Raw genomic sequence first — 13,028 nt, 5'->3', positions numbered from 1 at the left:
TAATGGGCTCAATTTTCCCCAAAGCTTTTTTTGGCGTACTTCAAAAGTTATGCCCGTTTTTCTTTGGACCCAAGTACGCCAAAAAAAATGTTCTAGGTTTCCCCGTTGGATTTTTTCATTTTGGCGTGGCCTAACCTATCCTTTAGTTTTGGGGGTGGAGCCTTGATCTGCGCCAAAAAGATCAGGTTGCCACGGTAACCAGGGACACAATGCAGGCTGAGGCTGGAAAGTGAAACATACAGCCAGCTCACAACACATTAAAATGCATTGCAGCAACTTAAAAACACATCAAACTATATTGCAGCAACTTACCTCCAATTATTAAAGCCGGTCCCGCTCACCGCCCCAAGCCCTGGCCAAAGGGCTTGCCGGTCTGCTAGCCTAACCCACCCCGAGCCCCTTGCCGGTGCCGGTCCAGCTCTAGCTCCCTGCCCAACAGTCCCGAGTGCCTTGCCGGTCCCAGTCCCCTGCCCCTAGCCCTGGCCGAAGGGTTTGCCGCTCCGTTTCTCCGCCCGACCCTGGCCCCGAGTGTCTTGCCAGTCCGCTCCCCCGCCCCTATCCCAGGCCGAATTGCTTCCTTCCTCCAGGTCCCCGCACCTAACTTCACCCGAAAGGCTTCCCCGCAACCCCTCTCTCCCCCCACCCCCACCTCTCTCGACCCCCCACCTCGCTCTCCCCCTCTCTTACCTTTCCTGCTGTTGTCCGGGTATCTGCTGCACTTACCTGCGCCAATTTCTTTAACTCTCCAGAAGGTTTTTCTGCAGAGATCACATATGCTGGCCTAAAAAGAACTGGAGTAACTCTCAGCTGGCCAAACTTGCCTAAATGGTCAGAATTGGCGCGGGTGGCAGGTTACGCCCCCTTTGGCTGAAAAAAAAACTTGCCTAAAAAATCCGTAACTAACTGAGTTACACTGGTGCAAATTGATTGGAGAAACTGTAGTTTTTTAACTTTGCCAAAAAAAGCAGCCTGCTCAAAAACAACGGCGCAAATCACTGAGGAAAATTGAGCCCAACATGTGGGAGGATGGGTATAGCAGCCATCACATTGGAAACGTGTTAATGCGCTGCCTGCGATTTTCCATCCATTCTATTTATAATACCTTTACAAAGGTCAATAGTAATGATGATTATGAACAGCAGAATCTCAGTGTTGTTCCCTGGGGAGTCCAGTGATCACAGATTCCCCATTAGAATGGCTATCATTAACAACTAAATTCAATTTCCTACTAGTTCATTAATTAATAATCTAACCATCTAATCTCTCAGGCTGTTTCGAACCACTGACTGAGATTATGACCCCGTATTCTCTCCATCGCAAAGATCTACTTCCACCTCTAAAACATTACCCGCCTCCACCCCACCTCAGCCCATATATTACTGAAACCCTCATCCATGCCCTTGTCACCTCCAGACTTGACTGTTCTAATACTGTCCTGTCCAGCCTTCCAACCTCCACCAACCCATCTTCCACCTTCCAAAAACGTCAGCCCGTATCCGAATGTACCAGTTGCGCTCACCCATTAGCCCTGTGCTCACTGACCTACAATGGCTCGCAATCCCCCATTGCTTCCAATTTGAAATTTGCATCCTCGTGTTCAAATCCCTCCATGGTTTCATCCCCCCCCCCCGCCCCTATCTTTATATCCTTCAGCCCTACAACTCTCTGAGAACTCTGCCTTCCTCAAAATCTGGTCTCTAGTACATCCCTGTCTCCTTTCTCTCCACCATTGCTGGCCGTGCCTTCAGCAGTCTGGGCCCTAAGCTCTGGAATTCCATCCCTAAACCTCTCTGCTTCTCCACCTCTCTCTCCTCCTTAAGCCCTTCCTCAAAACCCACCTCTTTGACTAAGTTTTTTTTCACCTTCACATCTTCTTCCTTAGCTAGACATTCATTTTTTCCAGATTATACTCTGCAAAATGCTCTGGGATGTTTTCCTATATTAAAGGCTCTATATAAATGTAACCCGTTGCTATAACTTATAAACCAGCAGAGTGCCATAGTGCATTGAAGCACCACTGGAAGAGGTAGTGGTTATATTCCCAAGTTATGCTCGGTGGGTGGATGGGCAGGGCTGGTAAATTGGGCAGGGATGGTAAATTGGGCAGGGATCCCAAGCCTCCACCTATATTTGCCTCCTCTCCCCATAGAAATCTTCTGGCATCACTTCCATAAAATAAGGGATTGACGTCAGACTGACATTCTCCATCATTACCACCATAGCAAAGCTAAATCCGAATAATGTCAGCAAGTCACAGGCACCCAGCACCGCTAGAGCCTACAGACAGCATTGGAAACTCATGGGACTCTCCACAGAGAGTATAACTGATCACAGAGCAATCGATGCACATTGCATGTCTGGGGAATTTATTGTGTTTTTTTTTTAAGGCCATTTTCTCCCTCGAGGAGTTCAGTGGATGTTTAAGTTACAGCAGGGTTCCCAACTTTTGCAGCATCTGGCAAAATCTTCTCCTCCCTCGGTGAGCTCCCCAGTGCAGGCAAAAATACTGCCGGGAGCCTGCCAAAAATATTCAAATCAGGCTGATTGCAGAAAGTTTACTGGGATCAGCAGCGTGGAATTGTCGCGTAACACACCTACAGGGTACCGTAATGTAGTGGTTATGTTATTGTATTAGTAAACCAGGGAACGTGAATTCCAACCCTACCCTGACAGTTTGAGAATTTGAATTCAGTTTAAACATCTAGAAATAAAAAGCTGTTATCAGTAAAATTGACCACGAAGCTATGGAATTGATGTAAAAACCCAACTGGTTCACTACTGTCTGTTACGGTTGGAAACCTGCCATCTTTACCTGGTCTGACTTATATGTGACTCAAGTCCCAAACCAAAGTGGTTGACTCCTAATTGCCATATGACATAGCCTAGCAAACCACTCAGTTCCACCACCACCTTCTCAGGACAACTAGAGATGGGCAATGAATGTCAGATTTGCCAGCGATGCCCACATCCCAAGAATATATATTTTTTAATGACCTTCCCAAGTCAGAGTGACTCCAGTGGGAGCTGAAGAATTTTCTTCGGCTCATTTAGGCTACTGGAAGACTTTGCTCTGACTTACAGGGGCAGATCGGCTCGAGCTGGAGTGGTTATTGCTGGCACCGGTGGCCTGGCCCGATTAAACCGATGACCCTGTCCCTGGAATTTGGGATTGGGTTTCTGGCCTTGGGCATGGCGGACGAGTTTCCGCTCCACCGTGGGGTCCCAATTTTCCACACAGGAGAGAACTTCCTGGTGTCCTGGTCAATATTTATCCCTCAACCAGCATTGCACAAACTGTTCATTATCTCATTGCAACGGTGCCTACTCTTCAAAACTACTTCATTGGCTGTAAAGTGAGAGCTCATGAAAGGCACTACATAAATTCAAGTCCTTGCTTTTAAAAAAAATGTTGTTAGATATTCTTCAGCTGTTTCTTTTCTAGACTCTAACGACTATTATTCTCAAACACAGGGACTGCTGGAGATACACAGCAGATCAGGCAGCATCTGCGGAGAGAGAAATAGAGTTAACTTTTTAGGTCGATGACATTTCACCAGTTTTTATTTCCGATTTCCAACATCTACAATATTTTTCTTTTGTTTCTGTTATTCTCAGTTATGTGTCTGCTCATTTTTTCTTCATTCAATCAAATTGCCTGGAAGGAAAATTGGACTGTGAGCTCCCCACCATCCAAAACTATATCTGGGATTTTCCACTGGAAGTGGCGTAAGGTGTACTATCATAAAATGCAAATGATGGGGAATACAAGGCCAGAAAAGACGGGGAGTAAAGTGTGGTATATAGGGAAAATCTAATCGTCATATGGGGTGAAGCACTGACATTCTTCGAACTTGATGCTGTTGTACATCGAAGCTGCTACTGTAGGTTCAAGAGAATCACAGACAGGCACTAAAGGTATACTCAAAAATCTTGTTAAAAACATGCATGTTATAATCAAATGGCAATTACACAGCTCGATATTTCTTTATGAGGTGGCACGAAGGTCCAGTAAAGCCAAGAAACCGAGGTGAAAAGTGAGGGTGCACATGTTCTTCATATTCTCTAATGCTTTTTGTTCACTAAGACAGAACTGATGAGGGCAGATTGATTGATAGTGTGTCACTGTTGACCAAAACTTTAATGACGTGCATTGCAGACGTAGTGATAGATTTATATATACACAGACAAAATTGTCACAATGTTACAATTTAAATTGCAATTATCAGCAGATATCCCTCGTAAGAAGTGCATTAATTTACATCCACCTGAAATACTGGCCATTGTATCTCACAGCATCTTCCAGGGCATTAAGCTTTTAGCATCATACACAGTAATACCTGGAATAATACACTGAGATTAGAAAACACTTTGCATTTTCTTGATTACTATACAACAGGTGAGTAATTTATTTACACACGTCTTTAATGAGGAAGAACTTGCACATAAACAGTACCTTTCACAACCTCACGATGCCCTAAAGCACATCACAGCCATTTGAAGCATAGTCACTATAGTAATGTAGGAAACGCAGCAGGCAACTTTCACACAGCAAGTTCCCACACACTGCAATGAGATTAATGACCTGCTTTAGCTTTACTAGTTGAGGGATAAATATTGGCCAGAACAGAAGGATAATTCCCTTGCTCTTATTTGAAAGAGTGCCATGGGATCTTTTACATCTGTCTGAGAGGGGAGACATTTAATTCAAAAGACAGCACAGCACTACTGTACTGAAGCATTAACCTAGATTATGTGCTCAAACTCCCTGGAGTGGGGCTTGAACCCAGAACTTTCTGTCTCAAATGCGAGAATGCTACCACTGAGCCAAAGCTGACACCTATTGGGGCTAAAATTCCAGTCAGAGGTTTCCTCCGGACGAACGCCTCCAACCCGAAATATTTTTGCGAAAGTCCATGGTGGCCCCGGAGGTGCCTTCGATTCGGGTCGGAGGCCTTCTTTCGATGCGCAGCGTACGGGAAGAGGACTTCCCTGTATGCACAAAAGAGCTGGAGTCAGGTGAGCCTGGACCACCAATCACTCTGCAGTATTCTCATTGATAATACAGGTGCAGCATCGCAAATCCAGAGTTCCGGAATCCCGAATGTTCCGGAATCCGGACTCCGGGACAATCCATGACAGGGTCGTCCAGAATCCGCAAGATGTTCCCGAATCCGGACACCCTTACCGCCACCAGCCGGGCCCAGGGAATAGTCAAAAAATGAAATCCAGCTAACAAAAATTGCAAGAATAAAAACTCCAATCCTACCTGTTCCAAGCCAGGCCTTCACAGTCACCGCACCGCTGCTCCTGGGTCCGCACACATGTCCCTTCGGCCAGAACCAACCAAACTTCGTACGCAAGTCCCCAGCCAGAACCAACTCTGCACAGCACACGTCCCCGGCCAGAACCAACCAAGCTCTGCGCGCCAGTCCCCTTCGACTTGTACAGGTACAGGTGTACAGGGCATCAGACAACCTTCCAAAACATACAGGTACAAAAACAAGAGAGGGAGGTTTATGATGCGTTGCGAAGAAGCAAGGACTACAAGGCCTGCAAAGAGAAGAACTACTAAATGACGTCCAAAAACCAGAAATATCGGAACCTGGGCCTAGGAATTTCTGGACTTGGGGCGCGCTTCTGGCGTTCCGAAATCCAGAAATACCCGAACCTGGGCTCGGGTGTTTCTGGACTTCGAACATCAGAAACACATTCGAAAATCCGTAAAAACATGATCTGGAATGACCTCGGTCTTGAGGGTTCCGGATTTTAGGTGCTGCACTTGTAATGGGAACACTGTTTCTCCGAGTTCCCATTGTTATCAATAAAAAAACACCTAAGACAAAAAACACAACATAATAAATAAATAAAACACCTCACATATTTAAAATTAATTGAAATTAAAGTTAGTTAAATGTTTTAGAGAAAAAAATATTTTTTGATTTTTTTTAATGTGTTTTAATATGGTTTTTAACATAAAAATGTGTTTTTAATTTTAATTTTTATATGCTTTAAAACTCTTATGCAGGTAAAAGTAGGCTATACACCTGCTTTCACCAGACGTAAGAGTTTGAAGGACATTCACTGGGCATGAGTTGGGCAAAAAGCCCAATCTCTCCTGCACAAATGTCCTTCTCCCGGGGATGCGGAGGATCTGTCAAGAGAAATCTTGATAGATTGGAAAAGTTGTTTTTTTGGCGCATGCGCATTGCACCTCGAAAACCAGCTTTTGCGCGGCCTCGCCGGGAAAGTGCACACTCCGTACGGATCTGGTGAGGCCGAAATTTTTGTCTTCATTCCCCTAAGGTTTATTGAGCCAGTTATATGGAGTTATTCCAGCTCTCTGAGAAGGAGAAGGTGGAGCTTTTCTCTGCATCTGGCTGCTCTATACCTTACTTGAGAATGCTAGATGCCAACACTGTGCCCAAATGAGATGCTTTTTTGTTCCTCATTGCTGATTCACCTCACCTGATAAGCATAAAAATCATCAAAACAATCAAATTCTAAAATTAAATGCAGTGTTTTTGAATTTTTAATGCATAAAAAACTCCACCCTGTGCGATTGAAACTGACACTGGAATCAATCACTGCCATTGTTACTTCCTACTTTTCTTGCAAATAATTTGGATGCACGGCAATAATGTGACATCTATCATTCTTTAAGCATTATCCTAAATAATGTATACTGTGCAGCTAGGCATTCACACCATTTAGATGCTTATTTCAAATATAAAAAGCTGAAGAGTACGATGAACATGTAGTAACAGCGTTAATGTAATCAAAACATTGCTCCATTGAATGCAAGAAGCAATCTGAGGCAAGGAGCAGTGAATAAAATAGCAGTGCTTTTAGGCGTATAGCAAATATGCTCAATGATTTATTCCCATCAGTGAACTTTGGTCTGCCTCATGAGTGGTATTAAGCATCATATATTACTGCCCTCTAGTATATTTGATCTCTTTCAATGTGGTCCTTTAAATAATAATTTGAAGTCAAATATATACTATTTATTTAATTTACTCACTATAACATTGCATATGATAGTTTCCCTACACTTCTAAAGTACTGTGAAGCGCTTTGGGATATCTGGAAAGAGGAAAGTATTGTGTAACCACCAACAAAGACCAGTCATCATCATAGGCAGTCCCTCGGAATCGAGATGACTTGCTTCCACTCTAAAAGTGAGTTCTCAGGTGACAGTAGGGTCCAATGCAGGAATTACATTCTCTGCCACAGGTGGTACAGACAGTGGTTGAAGGAAAGGGTGAGTGGGGAGTCTGGTTTGCCGCACACTCCTTCCACTGTCTGCGCTTGATTTCCACATGCTCTCGGCGATGTGACTCGAGGTGCTCAGCGTCCTCCCAGATGCTCTTTCTCCACTTTTGGCGGTCTTGGCCAGGGATTCCCAGGTGCCGGTGGGGATGTCGCACTTTATCAAGGAGGCTTTGAGGGTGTCCTTGAAACTTTTCCTCAGCCCACCTGGGGCTCGCTTGCCGTGTCGGAGATCCGAATAGAGCGCTTGCTCAGGGAGTCTCATATCAGGCATGCGGACGATGTGGCCCGCCCAATGGAGCTGGTCGAGCATCGTCAGTACTTCGATGCTGGGGATGTTGGCCTGAGCGAGAATACTGATGGTGCATCTACCCTCCCAGTGGATTTGCAGGATCTTGCAGGGCAGCGCTGGTGGTACTTCTCTAACGCTTTGAGATGTCTGTTGTATATAGTCCATGTCTCTGAGCCATATAGGAGGGCGGGTATCATTACTGCCCTGTAAACCAAAAGCTTGGTGCCAGATTTGAGGTCCTGGTCTTCAAACACTCTCTTCCAGGTGACCGAAGGCTGCGCTGGCACATTGGAGGTCAATACAAACATGGTGGCATCAAGTGTCTGATTCAGCATTCCACATTTTGCTGTTAAGTGTTGCTGATGGTCATTACCTGAATAACTGGCACCCAACGTTTAGTACATGTTTATGTCAATGAGAATGGATGGGCATTGCTTACTGAGGGTGCAAGATATGGTATTCTTGTTTGAAAATTTTCACAGAAGAATTTTACAAGCTATTGATGTTAGGATATGCAGAAGGAAAGTCTTCCTTCATTGTTCTAATTTAGCTTGACACTACAGAAAGGCACTATATAAATGCAAATTCTATGGGGATCCATAATGTGGTGGGAAAATATGGTGATCTCATTGTAAAATTGTTATCGTTTAGCATCTGCAGTGATTACTCATCTTCTCTATCTTCTGCAGTAGATTTTGTGTTCAAGTGGGAGTTAGAACCCATGACCTTCTGACTCAAAGGTGAAAGTGCTACTAACTGAGCCACGACTGACATGTGGTAAATACTCTCTCAAATTAATTCTCGACAATGAAAAATAACTGATATAACATGTCTTTACATTCAGTATTGCAACTTGGCAAATAGAAGGAAGGTGTTAATTACTTCTTGTAAAAGAAACAAAAGAGGTAGAGTCAGCCACCATAACAGTAGTTTTAGGCGCTGTATGCAAATTTTTAAAAAACTGTGATTAGAAAAGGTTCAACTTGACTTAAAACAAAATGTCATCCTGTCACTGTAACCTTGTCATTCACAAAGCTTCCTTATTTTTTTTGAACTCCTTCATTTAACAGTGGTATAGTGTATTCTGTGGATTTATAAAACTTGCTATAATCAATTTAACATAAAACTTGTGCAAAGATCATGAAACAATTAGTCATAGGTACAATTTGCCCAATCAAATGAATATCAATTTTGCCAAAATAAATTTCATGCCTAAATGGGACTAGTTTACTCTTTGATTTCCAACTTTCCACGATATTATCCATGAAGTCACAAATGTTTTCCCTATCTTTACCATCGTTACCTTATTTATTCTCAACAATTATTGCTGATAAAGCTTAAATTATTGATTCCCTGCTGTGGATAATGAGTGCCAATTGTTACAACACAGTCCCATGTCGTAAACCAAGGACTGTTTACATATTTTAGCTATCTGTGGCAGCATCCACAGGAAACCAGTATGCATCATTTGATAATTTGGTCGGTCTATAAATTCAGGTCAGTTAGCATCAATTACTCCAATTCAGTTCAGACCCAAAAATAGAAGGACTCAATATCTCAAAATAACACACATTCACATATATATTATTAGACATAAGAAAAAAATAAGACTTATTATGCTTATCGATAACACAATGATTAAAATGCTCACATTATTCCTAACATCAGTGACAGGGACTACAGAGGGTTAAGCTGATTTAACTCTGTGAAAAGAAAAGGGGCGGAACAAGCTGTGGCACGGAGCTGTCGAAAACAGCAAACACATTTAAAGAGACACTGAAAACAAAAGGAATTTTCTCTTTTTCCTAATTCTTTTTTTTTGCGTGTCTAACCAAGGGGTTTTAATGTAATTCCTTTACAGCTTCTATCTGTTGTGAAAGAGCTAATTTTTTTAATTCATTCCGGGATGCAGGCATTGCTGGCAAGGCCAGCATTTATTGCCCATCCCTAATTGCCCTTGAGAAGGTGGTGGTGAGCTGCCTTCTTGAACCACTGCAGTCCATGTGGTGAGGCTACTCCCACAGAGTTGTGAGGGAAAGAGTTCCAGAAGTTTGACCCAGTGATGATGAAAGAACGGCGATATATTTCCAAGTCAGGATGATGTGTAACTTGGAGGGGAATATGCAGGTGATGGTTTTCCCATACGCCTGTTGCTCTTGTCCCTCTAGGTGGTGGAGCTCATGGGTTTGAGAGGTGCTGCCAAAGAAGCCATGACGAGTTGGTGCAGTGCATCTTATAGATGGTACACACTGCAGCCACAGTGTGCCGGTGGTAGAGGGAGTGAATGTTTAAGGTGGTGGATGGGATGCTTTGTCCTGGATGGTGTTGAGCATCTTGAGTGTTGTTGGAGCTGCATTCATCCAGGCAAGTGGAGAGTATTCCATCACACTCCTGACTTGTGTCTTGTAGATGGTGGAAAGGCTTTGAGGAGTCAGGAGGTGAGACACTCACCACAGAATACCCAGTCTCTGACCCGCACTTGTTGTGATAGTATTTATGTGGCTGGTCCAGTTAAGTTACTGGCCAATGGTGACCCACCAGAATGTAATTTGTGGGAGATTCAGTGATGGTAATGCAGTTGAATGTCAAGGGGAGGTGGTTAGATTCTTGCTTGTTGGAGATAGTCATTGCCTGGCACTTGTGTGGCACAAATGTTACATGCCACTTATCAGCCCAAGCTTGAATGTGGTCCAGGTCTTGCTGCATGCGGGTATGGACTGCTTCATTATCTGAGGGGTTGCGAATGGAACTCAATACTGTGCAATCATCAGCAAACATCCCCACTTATGACCTTATGATGGAGGGAAGGTCATTGATGAAGCAGCTGTATATGGTTGAGCCTAGGATATTGCCCTGAAGGACTCCTGCAGTGATGTGCTGTGGCTGGGATGATTGACCTCCAACAACCACAACCCTTTGTTAAGGGAAGGTCGTGTCCGACTAACTTGATTGAATTTTTCGAGGAGGTAACCAGGAGGGTTGATGAGGGCAGTGCGTATGATGTAGTGTATATGGATTTTAGCAAAGCTTTCGATGAGGTCTCGCATGGCAGACTGGTCATGAAAGTAAAAGCCCATGGGATCCAGGGCAAAGTGGTAAGTTGGATCCAAAATTGGCTCGGAGGCAGGAAGCAAAGGGTAATTGATGATGGGTGTTTTTGTGACTGGAAGGATGTTTCCAGTGTGGTTCTGCAGGGCTCAGTACTAGGTCCCTTGCTTTTTGTGGTATACATCAATGATCTAGACTTGAATATAGGAGGTATGATTAAGAAGTTTGCAGATGATACAAAAATAGGTTGGATGGTTGATAATGAAGAAGAAAGCTGCGGACTGCAGTAAGATATCAATCAACTGGTCAATGCATTTGGGGAGGGCTAATAAGGAAAGGGAATACACATTAAATGGTAGGACATTGAAAAGTGTGCAGGAACAAAGGGACTTGGGAGTGCATGTCCACAGATCCCTGAAAGTAGCAGACCAGGTAGATAAGTTGGTTAAGAAGGCATACGGAATCACTGGCACAACTAGAGGATGTGGGCCCCAATAGAAACATAGATTTTTTTTAAATCACAGAACGACGGAAAAGTGCAGCTGGCCAGGGAAGACCTCGCGCAGCCGCCCCTTGAGTGAGGGAATCTGGGGGGCCGAAGAGGGAGTTCGGGGTCTGGGGGAGTGGGTGTGAGGGTGATCCGGGACCGGTGTGAGGGAGGGTTTACGGGGTGGGGGGGTTACCGCGGGGTCCGGGAGCAGAGCTAAGCCAGGTGCGGACAGTGGGACGATTTCCAGAGCGAGAATGTGGGTGAGATCTCGGTGCGGGAGGATGAGGTGCTGATCGTGTACAGCGAGCACGACATCGAGGGCTGGCTGGAGGAGGCCAACAGCCGTGGCGAGAGGGGTCTTTTCCCGGCCTCGTACGTGCAGATCCTGCGGGCCGGGAGCAGGGGCGACGCTGTGCCCGGTGTCAGTACTGGTGCCGCCGAGCTCCCGCCTCCCGCTATGCCAACGTGCCGACCGCCGGCTACAACAGCCCGGCGCCAACTCAGCCTCAGCCCCCCAGCGGCTTCCCCCGGCCGGCCTGCCCCGCCGCCAGCACCTTCTACCCCCCCCGCCTCTCGCCCAAACGGGCGACAGCGGCCTCGGGGGTCTGTAGCACCAGGCGTCGGGCTGCGGCGATGACAATGACTGGGACGATGACTGGGATGATAACTCGATGGTGGCGGATGAGCCGCTGTCCAGGGCCGGCGGGAGCGGAAGAGGCAGCGGCGGGTTCTTGGATTTCGACAGGACGGGCCGTTATCGTCCTCCTCGGCCGCTGCCTCCTCCTCCAAGAGCACGGCCACGGTCAACAGGAACCTCAACCGCTTCTCCACCTTCGTCAAGTCGGGCGGTGAGGCGTTCATCCTGGGCGAGGGGGCTGGCTTCGTCAAGGACGGCGACAAGATCTGCATGACGGCCGGCGCGCACGACCCTGAGTGGCAGGAGAACCCTTACCCGTTTACCTGCTCCATCGACCAGCCCACTAAGCAGACCAAGTTCAAGGGCATCAGGAGCTACATCTCGTACCACCTGGCGCCCAGCCACACCCAGTGCCCGGTCAACCGGCGCGACAAGCACTTTGACTGGCTGTACGGCCGGCTGGTGGAGAAGTTCCCCGTCATCTCGGTGCCCCACATCCCCGAGAAGCAAGCCACCAGCCGCTTCGAGGAGGACGTCATCGCCAAGCAGAAGAAAGGGCTGACCCTGTGGATGAAATGATGAGCCACCCGGTGCTAGCCTGCTGCGATGCCTTCCAGCACTTCCTCACCTGCAACGACGAGAAGGCTTGGAAGCAGGGAAAGAGGAAAGCCGAGAAAGACGACATGGTGGGGAGCAACTTCTTCCTAACACTCAGCACCCCACAGAGCCCCCTCGATCTGCAGAAGGTGGAGAGCAGGGTCGACGGGTTCAAAACTTTCACCAAGAGGATGGACGAGAGCGTTTTCCGGCTGAGCCACACCACCAACGAGTTTGCGAGGAAGCAGGTGGTGGGCCCCCTTCAGGCGAGGGCCCCAATGCCGCTGCATTGGCTGCACACCCAGCAGTGTGTCAGCTTTGTAAATAACACCAAAATTCTTTCAGACAAAGCGCTCATTTATGAGCTCCTGATGTAAGGCTATGATGCCACCACGGGCCCTTTCCTGCGGTGTACAGGGGAGCAGGGGCATGGCTTCAGTGTCAGCCTGATTGTCTGGCCCGATGTCAGCGTCCACCTCCTTGTCCTCCTCTTTCCTGAGGTGAACCATCAGACCCTTCTGGCAATTCTTGTCCCCTCCTGATAGCCAAGTTGTGCAGCATGGAGCACACCACCACAAATTGAGCTACCTGTTCAGGGTGGTATTGGAGCTCGCCTCCTGAGTGGTTCAGGCATCTAAAGCGCTGCTTAAGTACTCCAATGCTTTTCTCGACGATATTGCGAGTTGCTCTGTGGC

At 46.4% G+C, this 13,028-nt stretch overlaps 1 pseudogene; it reads left to right on the top strand.

Moving 5' to 3' along the window:
* Positions 1-5,572: 5,572 nt before the first annotated feature.
* LOC139273903 (sorting nexin-18-like) lies at positions 5,573-12,710 on the top strand (annotated as a pseudogene).
* Positions 12,711-13,028: the final 318 nt, after the last annotated feature.

This window comes from Pristiophorus japonicus, chromosome 9 (genome assembly GCF_044704955.1).
Source record: "Pristiophorus japonicus isolate sPriJap1 chromosome 9, sPriJap1.hap1, whole genome shotgun sequence".
NCBI classification, from domain to species: Eukaryota; Metazoa; Chordata; class Chondrichthyes; family Pristiophoridae; genus Pristiophorus; species Pristiophorus japonicus.
This window is presented reverse-complemented; position numbering and strand designations above follow the sequence as displayed.